The sequence below is a fragment of the Apodemus sylvaticus genome, chromosome 2, assembly GCF_947179515.1.
Source record: "Apodemus sylvaticus chromosome 2, mApoSyl1.1, whole genome shotgun sequence".
NCBI lineage: Eukaryota > Metazoa > Chordata > Mammalia > Rodentia > Muridae > Apodemus > Apodemus sylvaticus.
The window spans coordinates 158423522-158444188 of NC_067473.1; the positions used below are offsets into that span (position 1 = coordinate 158423522).

General features: G+C 38.4%; 1 pseudogene; it reads right to left on the reverse strand.

Moving 5' to 3' along the window:
* Positions 1-18965, reverse strand: part of LOC127677646 (vomeronasal type-2 receptor 26-like) — a 32446-nt pseudogene extending 13481 nt beyond the window's left edge.
* Between the last annotated feature and the right edge of the window lie 1702 nt (positions 18966-20667).

Here is a 20667-nt window from a genome sequence, read left to right on the forward strand (position 1 = left end):
AGTATAATTGCACTCTCTTTCACAAACTGTATGTTCCTGTGGCTTTGATTTTTATATCATTTACCAATTATTTATCATAAGGCTAGAACCTGTATGATGATACCAAGGCATTAACATAGTTATATGCTTTTCAGCAAATCTATCACCACTATTCAGGCTTTATTTCTGAACTTTTCTCTGTCACTCAGTGATGACTCTGGCAGACAGATTCTAAATTTTGAGATTTACAATTTGAAAAATTATGAGAAATAAAAACAATTTGAATGAGGTTGTTTAAATTTGCATAAGAGGTTTTCAAAAAAGCCATAATTTTCACCACCATACATAACTCAAGAAAGTTCAAATAAAATAAAATTTTCAGATTTTAAAATATGAAATTTGCAAATAAGGAAGGAGGCAAAAGAAGAAGATCTGTGGTACAGAAATGTATAGGAACATTTGATGGAGACCTGCAAAGATGGATCAGAGTCAGAGAGAACAGAGTAGGGTAAGTTAACCAAACCTGAAGATTATGAAAAAGTCATATATAGCTACAACTTTAAGCTAGTTACAAAGTAAAATGCAATTTAAAAAGAATTTAAACAGAGGTATTACAGTTTATTATATATAAAATATCCTTGTGGCAGAGAAGAAGCTCCCAAAAGACGCCAAGACAATGCAGGTTATGATCCTTGCCTTTGGTTACACATACAAACCACATGGTAAGACACTACTACTCAAGACACCACACACTTTGCTGCAGGACACAGCAAAGAGGCCAGAACTAATGTGAAAACTTTCTCCCTGTTGTCTATTCTGCTTATCTGTCTGGCACATTTCACTCTGGTAGAAGCTAAACTACAAGCTGCTGAGGAAGTAAAGTCAGCTGAGGCTTTTCCCAGCTGTAGACCTTGCATTCTATAATACCCACTTTCCAGACATGATATGCATACTGGGGAAATACTGGCGCAACTATTATGGGGATAAACAACTTCTTGTTCAAGGTATTTGAGGATGTCCTTACAAGAGAGACTCGTGCCTATTACTACAAATGTATTTAAGATCAATATCTTCGGAGATCAGAAATCATATGGGTGTGCCTACTACTTCTGTTTGGCTAAGAATACACTTTATTGAATTTCCTACTAAATATTTATATACATAGAATCCTGCTATTGTCAGATTATATCAGATAATTTCTCTATGCCACGAATATTGATTGTTCATAGTGAAATAAGACAGCCATGAGAGGATTCCTAAATCATAGAAACCATTGGGAAAGAGGATATTGAGAGAATGAACAAATCAGATGCTGGTTAGGAGGTCTATGAAATACTCTCTTTTAGGTGTGACATGGTCATGGCACTCAGGAGCTTATGGTAGCTAAGTCTGCTTGTATAGAAACAGAACAAGATCTAGCCCATAAAAATGATTAACTTCAGATGAGGGAGGAAGTTTATAGGGTCAAGCCCATCACATGAGCAATGTAAGAATTTAAAAAGATTCTAAAGGAGAGGAAGTCATTGTCGTTAGAAATACCAACAGTTTTTAATTCCTTCTGCCTCATTGGATAACTGCATATTCATGCCCATATGAAAGGCCCTGTAGGTCATAAATCTAGTGGGTCATGAAAGAAAAAAAAACAAATCAAAAGACATGAATATAGAATAGAGAGATAGTGGGAGACTGGAGGATCTGTGAGAATGCAGAGAGCTAAGAGACTTAGAGAAATGGATGTGAAGAAAAGCATTTTCTATTTGTATGCTTGTTGTACCTGTCAAAGAATACATTATTTTCATAGACTATATACAGTAGACATACAAAAAAACTATATCTGACCTTATAATTTAAACTAAAAACAAACAAAAAACCCAATTCTCTGAAGAATTAAGTGAAAAATATCCCTTCATTAGAGAGGAGAATGTTTTACTTTTAAGGTTGAATCAGCAAAATTCTCTCCTCTTAAAGTGAAGGGAAAATGAACGTGATCACATTTAAAAATACTCGGGAGTAAAATTTTATTCATGTTCCAGCCTTGTAGAAAAGGTAAAGGAAACTTTCACAGAAAAGGAAAATTTTGTTATCTAGAAAATGAAACTGACATACAGTCAAGAACAGCAAAGAAGCAGAATAACACAGTTAAATTGAGCATTGTATCTTTTTTATCTTTGAGCTAGGCTATAATCTGCTCAAAACCACAAAGTGAATGCAGTACCACCTGGGTATATCTTTAGATGAATGAAACACTTGACAACATTGCTACAATAGATAGAGTAGAAAAAGCAGAAGAGTTCCCAAATACATCAGCATTACTGATAAGCAGTACTTGCTAATGTGTCTTGAACATGCTTGAAAACCACCAGAATATTTTAAGTATAACTGATATTCATAGAGAAAATTCAAATGGAACATATTCAATTGAATCTAATGAAGTCAGATTAAAAAAAATGAACAAAAGGGGTCAACTGCCTCATATAGAAAATTCTCACATGATAGACATTATTAAAAAAGATTAATAGTGAATTTAAAATGAGTACACTAAATGCATGAATTTAAAACAGAAACAAGACACAGCATCCTGTATCCAGGTCTTGCAAGAGGCCAGCTGTGCACCTGGAGCCTGGCTGGGAAGAAGCAGCATGCTCTGGTGTGTCTGGCCCTGCAGAGCTGAGGATCTAGTCTTGAGACCTCAGGCAGGAGCCTTCCCGTCTCTGCCTTGGGTTGGGAACAGCCTGGGCCACAGCACCCTTTCACCAGGCCATGCCAGAGGCCAGCTGTTCACCCAGAGGCTGGCTGGGAGGAAGCAGCATGCTCTGGTGTGTCTGGCCTTGCAGAGCAGGGGATCCAGTCCTGAGGCCTCTGGCTGGATACTTCCTGTCTATACCTAGGGATCTGGAACAGCCTGGGCCACAGCACCCCATCTCTAAGCAATGCACAGGGGCAGCTGTGCACCCAGAGACCAGCTGGGAAGAGGAAGCTTGCACTAGTGAGTCCAGCATTGACAACAAGTCCAACTAACACCAGTGAGAACTAGATGGAAAAAGGCAAATGTAGGAATGTTACTAACTGAAATCAAGGCAATATGGCAGCATCTGAAACCAACTCTCCATTAACAGCTTGTCCTGGATACCCCAACACACCAGAAAAACAAGATTTGGAATTAAAATCACTAGTCATGATGGTGTTACAGGATCCCATGAAGGACATAAATAAATCTCTTAAAGAAATTCAGGAGAAAATAGATCAAAAGTTAGAAGTCCTTACAAGGGAAACACAAAAATCATTAAAAGAAATTCAGGGGAATACAGAAGCCAATAAGGAGGAAATGCAAAAATCACTTAAAGAAATACAGGAGAACTTTGGTCAACAGGATGAGGTCACGAAAGAGGAAACATATACAGGTAGACACATTCAAATTGTACAATCATCTCAATGGAGACACTAAAACTAGAAACGCATAGGCAATTACACTGTAGACTCTAAGATACCACAGATGCCCAGATCGCTATACCCAGCCAAATTTTCTGTCACCATTGCTGGAGCAAACAAGATATTCTGTAATAAACACAAATTTAAACAATATCTGTCCACAAATTCATTGCTACAGATGGTGCTAAAATGAAAACTCCAACCTTAGAAGGTAAAATATACCAAAGAAAACATAAGAAATTCATAACCTCACAGCAGAAAAACCAAAAGAGGGAACTATGCAGAAAAACTAAGATACATACACTCATACTCACACATACAACCACTTCTGGCACCCGATAAAAACAAGAAGCATCATTGATATCTCTCAATATCAATGGACTTAATTCCTCAATAAAAAGATACAGGCTAACAGAACGGATCTGAAAACAAGATCCAAGCTTTTAAAGCAAATATGAAACACATCTCAAAATCAACATAGTAGTTACATCAGATTAAAGGGTTGGGGAAAGGATTTCTAAGCAAATGGACCTAAAAGTCAATGTACAATAGATATTCTAACATCTGATAAAATAGACTTCAAAAGAAAATTACTCAAAAGAGATGGGAAAGAACATTCATATTCATCAAAGGACAAATCTACCAATATGACATCCCAATTCTCAACAACTATACCACAAACATCTAAACCCAAGGCTGTTAAAGGAACACCAGGAAATCTCAAATCACACATAGATTTCACATATTGGTAGTGGGAGACTATAATACCCCACCCACTATCGATAATGCATGAGTCAACCTGATAAAAGCTCAATAAATACTGACGCTAAGAGATGTTATTAATAAAATTGACCTTACATTGTAAGTTAGCCAAAGAAGATCAAAGGATGCAGACAAGAAAATAAAAATTCAAGACATCATTATTACAAATAATGTGATAGTATACATAAGCAAACCCCAAAATTCTACAGGGAACTTGTATAGCTGAGATCACTTTCAGCAGTATGCCTGGATACAAGACTAACTCAAAGAAATAATTAGTAGCCTTCCTATATACAAATGACAGACTGAGATATTAATCAGGGAAACAACACTTTTCCCAATAACCACAAAATATAAAGTACTTTGGGGTAGCCAAATCAAGAAAGCAAAAGACTAGTATGAAAAAAGTTTAAGTCTTGGAAGGAAAACGAGGAACATATCAGAAGAAAAAAAGAACTCCCAGGGAGAGAGGTGATGGTGGCAGCGGCAGCAGCATCTTATCCAGCTGAAGGGCCATCAGCAGTGGAACCAAGGAGACAGGGTCCTGGCAGGCCCTGTGCCCACATCACTGACCATCACCAGAGAAAACCAAAAGCCCTGAGGTAAGTAGACTTAGCCTGAGGCCAACATCGCTGGAGTCTAAGCCCCAGAGGTGTTGGCCTTCGCCCAGGCTCTGGGCTATTCTGGGGGCAATTGGTGAGCTAACCCAGCCAGGAGGCTTTTTGCCTGGCAGTCTGTCCAGGCACATATGCTGCCATTTTGACTACAGGACACCAGAGATTTCTAGCAGGCAAATCCAGAAAACAGTCATAGACCGAGGCTAACATAGCGGACTATGGCCCTATGTCTGGGGTCTAAGCCCCTCAGGCTATGGATTGCACCCAGGCCCTGGGTTGTTGAGTGGGCCATCTGTGTGCCAACTCGGCCAGAAGGTTGTTTGCTGGGCAGACTCTCCCAGCACTTTCAGGGAGTGCGCATGCTGCCATCACGGCTACCAGACAGAACCAGTTCACAGTCATAGCCCAAGGCAAACATTGCTCAAGCCTAAGCCTTCCAGGCTTTTGCCTAGACTCAGGGAGTGAGCAGCTAGGCTATCCTTGTGTGCACCACCCCGATTGGGGAGCAGCTGCCCAGCAATAATAAGCACTCTGCTGATTCCTGCAGAAAAGGTCTCCGAAGCACACACCATTAGCACTCCCTGAAGGAGCAAACAGGCACCACCTGGATCACAGACAATCTGGGGCAAGGCACACTAGGGCTCCAAGGGCAACCAAGAGGAGGGCAGTACATCAGCAATCTGTGACAGGAGAAACCCAGCAATCCAGTGTTGCTGAAATAGCCCTACAGCCTCACAGGTGGTTCAAACATCAGCCAGAGACAAGACCAACTAAATTCAGAGATAACAAGATGGCAAAGGGCAAATGTAGGAACTCTACTAACAGAAATCTAGGCAATATAGCAGCGTCTGAACCAAACTGTCCAACATCAGCAAGTCATGGATACACCAACACTCCAGAAAAACAAGATTTGGATTTAAAATCACTGGTCATGATGCTGCTAGAAGAAAACAAAAAGGACATTAATGAATCTCTTGAAGAAATACAGGGGAACATGAATAAGCTAGAAACCCATATATTGGAAACACAAAAATCCCTTAAAGAAATTAAGGAGAATAAGGCTCAAGAGTCAAAAGGCAATAGAGAAGAAACACAAAAAAGACTTAAAGAAATACAGGAGAAAGTGAGTCAAATGGCAGAAGTCATGAAAGAGGAAACACGAAAATCTCTTAAAGAATTAAAGGAAAACACAAACAAACAAATGAAGAAACTGAGCAAAACCATCCAGGATCTAAAAACAGAAGTAGAAGCCACTAAGAAATCAGAAAGAGAGACAATGTTGGAGATAGAAAACCTTGGGAAGAAATCAGGGGCCATAGATGCAAATATAAACAACAGAATACAAGAGATGAAAGAAAGAACCTCAGATGCCAAAGGACACCATCCAAAGGACAAATCAGCAACCAACAAATTGGGAAAAGATCTTCGCCAACCCTACATCAGATAGAGGGTTAATATCCAATATATACAAAGAACTCAAGACGTTAAACCCCACAAAACTAAATAAACCTATTTAAAAATGGGGTACAGAGCTAAACAAAGAATTTTCACCTGAAGAACTTCGGATGGCTGAAAAGCATCTTAAAAATTGCTCAACTTCATTAGTCATTAGGGAAATGCAAATCAAAATAACTCTGAGATTTCACCTTACACCATTCAGAATGGCTAAGATTAAAAATTCAGGACACAGTAGGTGTTGGCGAGGATGTGGAGAAAGAGGAACACTCCTCCACTGCTGGTGGGGTCGCAAACTGGTACAACCACTCTGGAAAACAGTCTGGCGGTTCCTCAGGAAACTGGGCACTTCACTTACAGGGGATCCTGCTATACCACTCCTGGGCATACACTCAGAGGATTCAACAGCATGTAATAAGAATAAGTACTCCACTATGTTCATAGCAGCCCTGTTTATAATAGCCAGAAGCTGGAAAGAACCCAGATATCCCTCAACAGAATAATGGATGCAAAAAATGTGGTAAATATACAAAATGGAATACTATTCAGCCATTAGAAGCAATGAATTCATGAAATTCTTAGACAAATGGATGCTGTTATAGAACATCATACTAAGTAAGGTTACCCAGTTTCAAAAGATCAATCATTTTATGCACTCACTAATAAGTGAATATTAGCCTAGAATATTGGAATATCCAAAACATAATCCACACATGAAATGAGGTACAAGAAGAACAGAGGAGTGGCCCCTGGTTCTGGAAAGACTCAGTGTAGCAGTATAGGACAAAACCAGAACACGGAAGTGGGAAGGGGTGGATGGGAGAACAGGGGAGGGAAGGGGGCTTTTGTGTACTTTTGGGGAATGGGAGGCGGCCTGAAAAGGGGAACTCATTTGAAATGTAAATAAAAATATATCGAATAAAACAAGTAGTGTGAATGTGCCTGGCCAATGGGAGTGGCACTATTAGAGGGTGTAGCCTTGTTGGAGTAGGTGTGTCAACATGAGGGTAGGCTTTGAGGTCTCTATGCTCAGTTGTCTCCCAGTGTGGAATGAGACCTTCCTCCTGTTTGCCTGCAAAAGACAGTCTCCTGTTGCCACCTTTGCATCAAGAAGCAGAACTCTTGGCTCCTCCAGTACCATGTCTGTCTGGACAATGCCATGTTTTCAATCATGATGGCAATGGACTAAACCTCTGAAACTGTAAGCCAGCCCTAATTAAATGTTTTCCCTTGTAAGAAAAAAAAAAAAAAAGAACTCCCACCCTCATTGATCAGGAGAATAGCATAATAAACAGTAAAGAACTTCCAGAGGTAACACCATCCCTAATTTTAAAGTCTACCACAGTGCTATAGTAATGAAAACCACAAAGTATTCTCATAAAAACAGACATGGTGAGCAATGAAATCAAATTGTAAACCCAGAAATAAATCCACACATATATGGACACCTTATTTTTTAAAAAGGACCCACAAACACACAATAGAAAAAAAAAGAATATTCGAAAATGGTGCTGATTTAACTGGCTATCTTCATGTTGGCAATACTCCTAGATCCATATTAGCCCTGTTCAAAAATCAAGGTGAAATGATGATCGCAACATTAAAACACAAAGATGGAACACTGAACTTTATGGAAGATAAATAGGGATTAGCATTGAAAATATTTATAAATTCTTATAATATTAATGGTAGTTTTGTTCCTGAAAAACCTCTTTAAATGAGAAAATTTACATGCACATAGCTGCTGGAAACCAACCTTTGGTAGAAGAAAAAGTAATGAACATGATACCTCTGGATTATCAGAAGGAGGAGGATTAGCCAAATGGAGGTTAGCAAGTGGCCCAACCATTGAGCTGTTTAAAGCATATTAAATTATAAAGACTGAGTGTGTGTTGTTCATTTGAGAACCCAGATCTTTAGGGAACATAGTGTGGAATGTGCTGCCAAAATGTATTTAATTCTATACATCCTAGCACAGGAGAAACTTTCTAAACAGAGCAGAGTTAGGACCTCATGACAGCAAAAAGCTTCTGAGAGGCAAAAGACATCAGTAGGACAAAATTGCAGTCAACAAAATGGAAAAGGACTTTTCACCAACTCTAAATCTGACAGAGATATAATACACAAAATAAAAAAAGAACTGAAGACACAAGGCATCAACAAACCACAAATCTAATTTTTACAATTAGGTATGGAGTTAAACAGAGAATTCTCAATAGAGAAATCTCAAAGGCGTGAGAATACTACAAAAATAATATTCAACATCCTTATCCATTAGGGAAATGCAAATCAAAACTAATTTGAGCTTCTCGTGTACACATGTCATTATGGCTAAAATCAATCTTAAAAATTACAGCTCATAATGGCAAGGAAATAGAGCAAGAGGAACACAATTACATTGATGAAGGGAGTACAAATTTGTAAAGCAACTATAGAAATAATTATGAAGGGTCCTCAGAAATCCTATCTACCACATGACCCATCTATACCACTCTTGAGCATATAACCAAAGAACACTACATCTTACCACAAGGACACTTGCTCAATTAGTTCATAGTGTCTTTGTTTAAAATATCAGGAAACTAGAAGCAAAGTAGATGTTTCTCAATGGAAGAATGGATAAAGAGATTGTGGTACATTTACTTAATGGAATACTACTCTGGAGAGTATAAGTAACAAGTGAGTTCTTGGGGTTGGGGCTAGACTGGTCAAATGAATGTCCCTGGAAATGCAAAAGACTTGTTGGGTAGGTTAGAGGGTATGTGGAGTTAGGAACAAGAAGGGAAAAAATGTGAAGGGCAGTACGCAGGTAGAGGATATGGTCAGAGAGAGGCAGAGAGAGATGGAATACTAGGGCATTTTGAGTAGATGTCAAACCTAGTGAAATGGAACTTCCTGAAACCTATGAAGGTCACCTTAGCGAGAACTTAGTAATGGAGGATATGGAACCTGAACTGGCCATCTTCTGTAACCGGGCATGGCTTCCAGTGGTACATGTCTGACACCAACCCATTCATCAAACCTTGGACTCAACAATCTGTCCTGACTACAATATGGACTCAGGCAATGGTGGCTCAGAATGTGTTGGACTGATCAACCAATGAATGACTGGTTTAATTTGAGGCTCAGGACATGAGAGGCAACCTATAAAAGACACAGCCTGGATTGCAAGGAATATTTGGTTGTGTGGTGAGGAGAACAAATGTAGAACCAAGTACAATAGAACACAACAACAGCAACAAGTCAAAGAAGTAGGCTGGAGAACAGTCATGGATGATAGTGTGTAGTCTCATAAAAGCTATGTCTTCTTCTAGGGTCTTTTTATCAAAACAATACAAACTTTTGATATCAAATATACCTAAAAGCCTTAAAATATGCCACATTTATACTTGTACAAATCTCCTCGTTGTGTATTATCATTATTTCACAGAACATTAAAAGGAGTAATAAAAGATGTGAAAATTAAATAACTTAAATATTATTGTTTTAATTTGCTTAAACTAGGAATATCATTTTCTCAACAGCATGCACATATTGTTTCCTGATAGAAATGTTAGCTCAACTTTAAACACGACGACATGTTTTTTTCTAACTATTTCTTTATGCTACTTTATGCTACAGAATAAACATGAATATGTTGAGAAGGAGATAGTAACATAAAGAAGCATGCTAGCATAAGAAATGTTTTTCTAACACTATGTCAGATTATGAATCAAAATGCAATAATTAAAAGCCAAGGCCCAATACCCTAGGAAAGCATAAAGATAGCTATTGTTACCTTCCATGGGAGAGGAGCCTGGAGTCCACCTTGATCCAATGACCCTCCATTTGCTCTGAGTGACAGCTCCTCATGAAGTGCCTGGGCAATGGCATACACAGCTGCATGGACTTTGTAACTCAAGGGTGAGGTATTCATATCCCAAACATTCAGAGATCGTGTGCTCAGGCTACCATTTTGCTCACATTGACTTAGTTTCTTGACTCCATGCTCATAGAAATGTGAACATTCAAATAAATTTGACCACACACACTGGATAAAGATATCATGAGGGTATTTTCTAGGGTGAACACTTCTTTGAAAATCCTTGAATCCCAGAATTTAATCCTTGTGAACTGAAAATGATAATGCTCCACCAAAGTATGTATAAATTAGATTTTGTTTAAAGGGTAATGTGGAAGTATACCAATCAGAAGTTGTGATCCAGACATTACCAAAAATAGCACCGGAAATGATGAGAGAGACAAGTGTCAGAAAATCATGAGAGTCACCAAAAGCAACAACAACACATGTCAATTGGAGACGTGCCATTAATTGGTATCACCCTATGTCACCAAAAAAGAGGATATACTGGAACCTTTTCTGCAAATGCAACACAAATTCCATGGTTGATCATCTCCTCTGTGATTTCCTTAATGAAGAGTTCTCCCCTCATATCAGCTGGAACCACCAGATCAACCCAGACCCAAGTGAAGTAGAGCAGCAGTTGAATAATTCCCTGATACAGAGCTGCAGTGTGCACAGGAAACTGGTAAGGAGACTGGAGCTAGATTTTGGTCCCAAGACTCGCATCAAAAGGAGCATAGCTGATCTGAACAGAAAGAAAGTTACTATATAAGTCATGACAATTAGATTTATTTACAAATGATTTGGTTTACCTCTTCTGCTTATGCACTCTAGGAGAAATTGAACAGTTAAATCACTTTACTAAGTAATACCAATTTGTTACCTATGTCATGTGCTCTTCATTGCATACACAAAATGTACCTTTTCCTTTGTCCTTTTATAGAACATATGAAAAAAGTCCACAGAGTGTCTATCCCCTGATCTCCACTCAGGTAATACCAGTGAAACACAACCATTTGCAAATCTCTCACTTCAAAACTTTATTCTTCCTGATAATAGAAATGGAGAAAAATTAACACTAAAGGACTATTTACTTGATGTCACAAATCCAAAACAAAAACTAAACAAACAAACAAACAAAACGGAATCTATGGAGCATTGTAAAAGTGTATGTGGAGTGACAGCACCTCACAGAGTCTGTAGTAAAGTGAACAGTCCTGGATGAGTTTGCCTCAGAGGAAGGGGTCAAAATGGAAGGTCACAATGGCAAGAAACTGAATAGTTAGGTAAGAAGAGGTTTGGCTCAGGTAGTTTATGGAGGGAAGATTTAGTTTACTGTTTTGGTGTCTAGAAGCTAAACTCAACATCAAATTATAACTGTAGAGTCCAGTAGGTCAAAGCCCGGGCTGAGGAGACTGAAGAACAATGTATAATGCTATACATGCATGAAGATGTTCTGACAAATCTGTGGCTCGGCTCACTGCGTTTGAAGTGCTTGCTTTACAAACAGAAGGGCCTACAGTAGAATCCTCAGAATCCCCATAACAAGTCAGACATGGCTGTGTGTGCTTACACCCTACCATATCAGGGTGGAGACAGGTAAATCCCTAGAGCTTTCTGACCAATCTGCTCAAAATCTCAAGCTTCTGATTCAGTACTCTGATTTCAAACAACAGTGAAGAAAGTGATGAAGAAAGAATATCAGTTGTCCTGATATGCCTACCTACACATTCCTGACATACATGATATGTGAGACACATACCACACAAACACACATACACTCATGTACACCCACAAGAGTATGCACACACCCACCCAGCCCCCCCACACACACACGGTCAAACACAAGCAAGCACTCATGCATACACACACAAACACACAGGCACAAACACTGTAAAAGAGAGAGAGGGACAGACACTGAGATAGAGACAGAAAGGAGGAGAGGGGGACTCAGAGCGAGACAGAAAAAACAACTATGGCACCTCCATCAGGTCATGATTCCTCAGTATTAGAAATCAAAGAGAATAAGGAAAATGGCATGAGTTACATATGCTGCATAGAGTTACCAATATTAACAAAAAATCATAAATATTGAGCACATAAGCAGGGGCATGCAAAAAGAGAATCAATTCTGAATCTAAATAGAACAGGAATTAGGTGGAGAAATTTTAAAATGTGGAGAAAAAAACTGAAAGTAAATATAGATAACTAAATAAACCTACTGAAAATTACTATCCAAGTAAGTCAAATGAAAACTCATAAGAGAACAACCTATGTAAATTTTCAACTCAAAAATATGCTCTGAAAATGTGAAAATTAATCAAGGAAGAAAGATGTAAGACTTGACATACAGAGGAGCAAACACACAGGACTATTTGAGAACAGACATACAGCACTTAGGCTGGAGAAGACAAGAAATTGAAAGAAGGAAAGAAGACCTAACACCAATACTCTTGAAACTATTCCACAAAATAGAAACCGAAGGAATACTACCCAGTATCTTCTATGAAGCCACAATTACGCTGATACCAAAACCACACGAAGATCCAACAAAGAAAGAGAACCTCAGACTAATTTCCCTTATGAACATCGATGCAAAAATACTCAATAAAATTCTTGCCAACCGAAAACAAGAACACATAAAAACGATAATCCACCATGATCAAGTAGGCTTTATTCCAGGGATGCAGGGTTGGTTCACTATATGGAAATCATCAATGCAATCCACTACATAAACAAACTCAAAGAAAAAAACCACATGGTCATTTCATTGGAGTCTAAAGAAGCATTTGACAAAATTCAGCATCCTTTCATGTTTAAAGTCTTGGAAAGAACAGGAATTCAAGGCCCATACCTAAACATAGTAAAAGCAACATACAGCAAACCGGTAGCCAGCATCAAACTAAATGGAGAGAAACTTGAAGCAATCCCACTAAAATCAGGGACTAGACAGGGATGCCCACTTTCTCATTATCTTTTCAATATTGTACTTGAGATCAGGCAATTAGAAAACATGAGGAGGTCAAAGAGATACAATTTGCAAAGGAAGAAGTCAAACCATCATTATTTGCAGATGATATGATAGTCTAAGTGACCCAAAAAACTCCACTAGAGAACTCCTACAGCTGATAAACAACTTCAGCAAAGTGGCAGGTTATAAAATCAACTCAAGGAAATCAGTACCCTTCCAATACTCAAAGGATAAGCAAGCTGAGAAAGAAATTAGGGAAATGACCCCCTTCACAATAGCCACAAACAGTATAAAGTACCTTGGGGTAACTCTTATCAAACATGTGAAAGATCTGTATGACAAGAACTTCAAGACTCTGAAGAAGGAAATAGAGGAAGACCTCAAAAAATGGAAAAACCTCCCATGCTCATGAATCGGAAGAATTAATATAGTTAAAATGGCCATTTTGCCAAGAGCAATATACAGATTCAACGCAATACCCATCAAAATCCCAACTCAATTCTTCTTAGCGTGAGAAAGAGCAATTCTTAAATTCATCTGGAATAACAAAAAACCCAGGATAGCTAAAACTATTCTCAACAAAAAAACTATTCTCAAAAACAATTCTGGGGGAATCAGTATCCCTGACCTCAAGCAATATTACCAAGCAATAGTGTTAAAAACTGCATGGTATTGGTACAGTGACAGGCAGGTGGATAAATGGAATAGGTTTGAAGATCCAGAAATGAACCCACACACCTATGGCCACTTGATCCTCGACAAAGGGGCTAAAAACATCCAATGGAAAAAAAGATAGCCTTTTCAACAAATGGTGCTGTTTCAACTGGAGGTCAACATGCAGAAGAATGGGAATTGATCCATCGTTGTCTCCTTGTACTAAGTTCAACTCCAAATGGATCAAGGACCTCCACATAAAGCAAGACACTCTGAAGCTAATAGAAAAGAAACTGGGGAAGACCCTTGAGGACATCAGTACAGGGCGAAAGTTCCTGAACAGAACACCAATAGCTTATGTTCTAAGATCAAGAATTGACAAATGGGACCTCATAAAATTAAAAAGTTTCTGTAAAGCAAAGGACACCATCAAAAGGACAAATTGGCAACCAACAAATTGGGAAAAGATCTTCACCAACCCTACATCAGATAGAGGGCTAATATCCAATATATATAAAGAATTCAAGAAGTTAGACCCCAGAAAACCAAATAACCCTATTAAAAAATGGGGTACAGAGTTAAAGAATTCTCACCTGGAGAACTTTGGATGGTGGAGAAACATCTTAAAAATGCTCAACTTCACTAGTCATCAGGGAAATACAAATCAAAACAACCCTGAGATTTCACCTTACACCAGTGAGAATGGCTAAGATTAAAAATTCAGGAGACAGCAGGTGTTGGTGAGGATGTGGAGAAAGAGGACCACTCCTCCACTGCTGGTGGGGGTGCAAATTAGTACAACCACTCTGGAAATCAGTCTGGGGGTTCCTCTGAAAACTGGGCATGTCATTTGCAGAGGATCCTGCTATACCATTCTTGGGCATATACCCAGAAGATTCCCCAGCATGTAATAAGGATATATGCTCCACTATGTTCATAGCAGCCCTATTTATAATAGCCAGAAGCTGGAAAGAACCCAGGTATCCCTCAACAGAAAAATGGACACAAAAAATGTGGTATATATACATAATGGAGTACTATTCAGCCATTAGAAACAATGAATTCATGAAATTCTTAGGCAAATGGGTGGAGCTGGAGAACATCATACCAAGTGAGGTAACCCAGTCTCAAAAGATCAATCATGGTATGCATTCACTAATAAGTGGATATTAGCCTGGAAAACTGAAATAACCAAAACATAATCCACACATCGAATGAGGTACAAGAAGAACGGAGGAGTGGCCCCTAGTTCTGGAAAGACTCAGTGTAGCAGTATAAGACAAAACCAGAACAGGGAAGTGGGAAGGGATGGGTGGGAGAACAGAGGGTGGGAAGGGGGCTTATGTGACTTTTGGGGAGTATGGGACCAGAAAAGGGGAAATCATTTGAAATGTAAATGAAAAATATATCGAATAAAATTAAAAAATAAAAGAAATTGAAAGAAGGGATTATCTGTCACAGGTAAAGTTGGAATGATTTGCATATATTAGGGATTCATTTACATACACTAGAGATGGTGTACTTATTCTACACAGAAAAATACTAACAAAAATGTCAACATGATAAAACCAAAGAAACATGAATAGAATATGGGCTACAATACAGCACTGCCAGCTCCACAGTTCATGCTTAAGAAGTGTGAGGGGATTACTAAAAGAAATGATAAAAATGTTTCACGACATTGTGAGTGTATTGAACTTGTGTTAGGCTATGTGTGTAAGTATCAGTAGCCACAGGCAGCCAGCTAGCCATAGGTAAAAGAGAAAAATTTGAATTTCAACTCTTAAAAAGGAGGATAACATGAATTTCACAGGAAGATGGATAGAACTACAAAATATCACCCTGGTTGAGGTAACCCAGACCCAAGAGGACATACTCAAAAAGTATATACTCAGTGATAAGTAGATACTAGCCAAAAAAGTACAGAATTCCTTTGAATTGGAATTAGCCAAAGAGACAGGGTCCCAAGTAGAGGGATGGCATCACTGAACTATCCTCAAGCTAGTACAGATGTCCTCTGAGAGGTTCTGCCAGCACCTAGAGAAGACAGAGGCAGAATCTCACTGCCAACCATTGGATTGAACCTGGGGACCCCAGTGGAAGAGTTAGGGGAAGGACTGAAGGAGCTGAAAGGGATGGCAACACCTTATGAAGAACAGTATCAACTAACTGGACATGTCACAGATCCCCTGGACACAGCTACATATATGGGTGGTTCCATGGCTCCTACTGTATATGTATCAGAGGAATGACTTATCTGGCACCAAAGGAAGGAGAGGCACTTGGTCCTGTGGAGGTTTATTTTCCCAGTAAACGAGGAAGCTAGAGGAGTGAGGCCAGAATGGGTTGGTATTTGCAGAATTACCCTCTTAGAGTCAAAGGGGAAGGGGGTGGGATGCAGTATTTGGGGAGGGAGGTTAGACTGAGAAAGGAGGCAATATTTGAAATGTAAATAAGTAAAATGACAAATATTTTAAAAAATATCTCATAAAATCTTATAAAAATAAAAATTTAGTCAAGCATGATAGAGTATGATTAAAATCCCAGCCCTGGGCAAGCAAAGGCATGAGGATATCCCTAATGCTATCTTGGGCTGCAGAGGAAGTTCAACACAGTGCAAATTGGCATAGTAAGAATGTGTGTTAAAATAAACCTCTGGTTCTGGAAAGACTCAGTGTAGCAATGTAATGCCATACCAGAACAGGGAAGTAGGAAGGGGTAGGTGGGAGAACAGGGGGAGGGAAGGGGGTGTATGGGATTTTCGGGGAGTGGGGGGGCCAGAAAAGCAGAAATCATTTGAAATTTAAATAAAAAAATATATTGAATAAAAATTTGTTCAAAAAAACAAATAGGTAAAAATTGATAATAAATATGAAACAGCATGGCAGCCTGATTCATTTTACTAACATTTAAGTTACTTCACTGAGGATAGAAGGAAACATTAAATACTGGATCCCTGTTATTTGCAAACTTTCTAAGTAAATCTTTCCAAGTTTATGACTAATTAAGATGCAATTGTCTTATAAATGCTACCTCTCTAGCATTGTTTATAAGAAATAATTACTGATCAACAGAAAGATTTTTAAACAAAGACAAAGTAAACACTTTCTTATCAACAGGAGAAAATTACAAACAGCCCAAATGTCCACCCAGAGTAAGTCTGACCCAGTAAGTATAAATGAATGTTATATGGCAATCTGAGCTGATAGCACAGTAAAATAATCAGAAATATGTTCATAGTAGTTACTGTGTACGTATGTGCAGAGAATTATTATAGCCCTCATGATTTGTGATGCTCTAAACCTGAATACAAAAGAAAGACAGTATTAAAAATGGTAAAAAGCAAAAGAAATTTTCTTGGAGTGGAAAGAATTCAGGTTGTCATTACTTTTACTTATATTTTTTTCAATGTTAAAGATTTTCAAATTAAATTTATTTTACTAACATTTTATGTTAAAATATTACACTTAAGAGGTAAAATTGATAACAAAATAGTAAATTATTAAGCAGTCCCATACCTCATCAATAATCAATAACTGGATTAATTAGCATTTATTACTATCTTGCTATCTTTAACCTAGGAAGCAAGATGCTTTGTGTACCTGTGGGACATTGTAGAGACTTAGAACTTGGGAGATCTGAGTTGATATTCCGGTTGAAATGCCTCCTATTACTGCAACCAGCTTATCAGTCTTCTCAGGCCTGCAGCTGTAGTTAGGAATTGGGGGGCTCTCTCCTGAGAGCAAAGCCATAGAACTTTCCATGGCCTTTGTTTCAGAAAAGTCAACATTGAAGAGATAGAATCCCAGGGACATATTCAATAGAATATTTGGGTCCTTGTTGATTTTTTCTATAGCAAAAACCATTGCCAACATGTGCTGATAATTTTTGGTGAGATTCCTGGGAGGAAAAATTGGAAAGATCATTTTTCTGTTATTTTTATATTGATTAATAATATATATTAATTATTTTAAATATTTGTGTTTTATATTAATTTATAAAATTCAATTATTTATATGAATTTAGATATTTAATATACTAAATAAAATATAATTACATTCTTTTCCTCCCTCTCTTTTCTATATGTAGCTCCTCCCAATCTACCGCTCAAATTCTGCATTTTTATTTATAAGAACTTAACTCATATAAAAATTGTACGTGATATTCCAAGAAACAGGCAGTCTACTCAATATTAGAGTAGTACAACTTGTTATTAAATCAATTATTTTGCTTTTGAATTTTTTTGAGACAGCATCTCGCTTATTCAACCAAAGTTTAATTTAAATGCCTTCTGTAGTCTAAGTTAAACTCAGGCTCACAAAGATCCACCTCCCTCTACTTCTCAAGTTTTGGGATTAAATTTTGCACCACCATATACTATTAAATGTACATTTTTCAATATTTATTGTACAATTTGTGTCTGAGAAATATAATGGAAGAGTAAACATGTGGGAAATAGCAAATATTAAAACTTAGTTTTCATGCAGTCTTCGAAGAATACAATAAACCTCAGGAAAATACACGGTGCTTGATCACCAATAGCAACTGAAAAAAATAGTGTCAAGTGTGAATTTAAACAGGAAAACTAAAATCTTCTCAATACACTACACTACATAACTAAAAAGACAGATTGGTTTTGACAGCAAAGTGCTTTCAAAATCTTCTTACATATTTAAGAGAATTCAGCATGTGTAGGGGAGAGACACAGAGTCATGGCTGAGTAGCTATTGGCATTTGGTGGCTACTGGGGAAGGGACTGTTTCATTAGGAAGTTTGTCTAGTAGCTTGCCTAGACTCTAGATAATGCCCTATACGCCTGCAGTACTGGCATGTCTAAATGAACTCAATACATTAAAATTGGAGAGAGACTGAGAGAAAGACAGACAGACAGACAGACAGACAGAGAGTACCCATAAAGTTGAAGGCAGGAGACATTGCAAGGGAAACAGCAGAATACAGTCAGATCAATATATCTTGTTTATATGTGTGAAATCCTGAAACTCTATTTTTTTTAAAGAGAGAAGTCAAATACTTACACAATAACAGCTTCTGGTATTATAGCCATTGTATCATTAGAGCCAAATTTAATTCTATTGTCCCTAGCAGTCACTCTGAGGAAAAAGAGTCCTCCAATAACAAAATGCCCATCTTGATAGTAGCCAGGAGAAGCAAGTATACTAAAGGAGAAACAAGAAATTTGTTCCTGGAATTCAATGAGGTCAATCAGGAGAGAGAAAGCAATGAATAATTTCATAACATTGATAAATAATTGATAAAATCCAGATATCTGTTCAGTTGAGAATCTTGGACTATTCATCCCTGGGAGCACATCAACAAATTAGTAAAAGATGTCTGGTTGATTCATGTGGATCAAGGTTATGAAGCATTGTTTTGTCCTGGTTCAGGCCCACCAGTATCCAAACACTCCCACAGTTCCCTGGAGTCCAATCTGATTTATACCTTTTTAGCCGTAGATTATGTACCATTCACAGAGTCACTGTGAGTCTCCAAGGGCTCAGGAACCTCTCACTTGGCACCTGGGAATCCTGATTCTCAGTAGGAAAACACACAATTAAGAAAAAGTGTGAAGTCCACTAAAACACCTGTGGGGTATATGCACTCACTAAGCTGATATTAACAAGTGGAAAAAACATTAAGTCATGAAGAGTCATCTGAAGGAGGCATCAAAGGGCTCAGTGTTTATTAGGCAAGAACAAGACTCTGAATTATTTAACATCAATATCATTTTAGAGTATATCTGAAAGGAAAAGAAATAGTGTTACATTAGAAAATATTATTTCTGGTTACTATATTGGGTCAAATATCAGCTCCTATTTTTTATTGGATATTTTATGTATTTACATTTCATATAGGGCTGTGGAGTTCTTTAACATACAGCACAAATTGTGGACACAAGGAGAAAAGAGAAATTGACCCAGGTGTAGGCACACAGATTCATGGTGATTCACAAATCAGAGCAGAAGCTGTGGACAATTGTGAAGATGAGAGCTGAAACAGCGGAGATACACAGGCATGAGGACACCCATAATTAATGCCAAAAACTATGAACCAGGGGTGAGGGTAGAACTGACACAAGACAGTAGCTGACTTCAGAGAGAAACTAGGGGTAGAGTTTGGATCCTTAAATACAATTCCCAGGGAGGAAAAGGATATCTCAGTCTTAACTGAACTATCTGAACTTCCTGAATATTGTAAATGCCTGGCTGCAAAATAAAAAGGTGGTTTAAAGAATCACCAACAAAAATATTCTAGAAAAACTGCTCCCAATGGGAATGATTTGAAAGAATATAAGCTAATATTTAAAAGAATGATTAAAGCTATGGGAGCATGTGGGACAATAAATCATGCCAGAAGTTTGGTAAGGTAGACGAATGGGGACTGGGAGACTCAGTGGGCACACACCTGAGACTTAGGTGAGTCCCAGTCCCTGCCAGATTCCTGGCTTGTAACTTGTGACATGATTCTCACATAGAAAAAAGTGACCTATGGTCAGGTAGGCTCAAGATAGTGTTCACCATGCTAATGAGGTACCTAGAGGCCCAGAGTGCTTAGCCAGTTGTGGGGAGCCGCCCGCTGTTCCTGCAAACCCCATTACAAGATGGCGCTCACATCCAGCTTGTGCTGAGCGGCAAACAAGTCAGTGCGCATGCCTGAAGTGATTTTCCGTCCTTTGGTCTCTGCCTACCTCGTGGCATAATATGGGCAGATGAGCTGTAACCAGTTAGGAAGTGCCACGTCCTAGGCGGGCCTACCAGCCAATATAAGGGATGGGTTTTCAGACCGTTGGAGTCTCCGCTCTGTAAGCTTATGCTCTCCCTCTCAAGATGCATTAAAGCTTTCTGCAGAAGGATCCTGAGTGTGCCACGTCATTTTTGCTGGCGAGACGGTAGTGCGGGACAACTGGTGCCGAAACCTGGGAACATGACCAGATCATC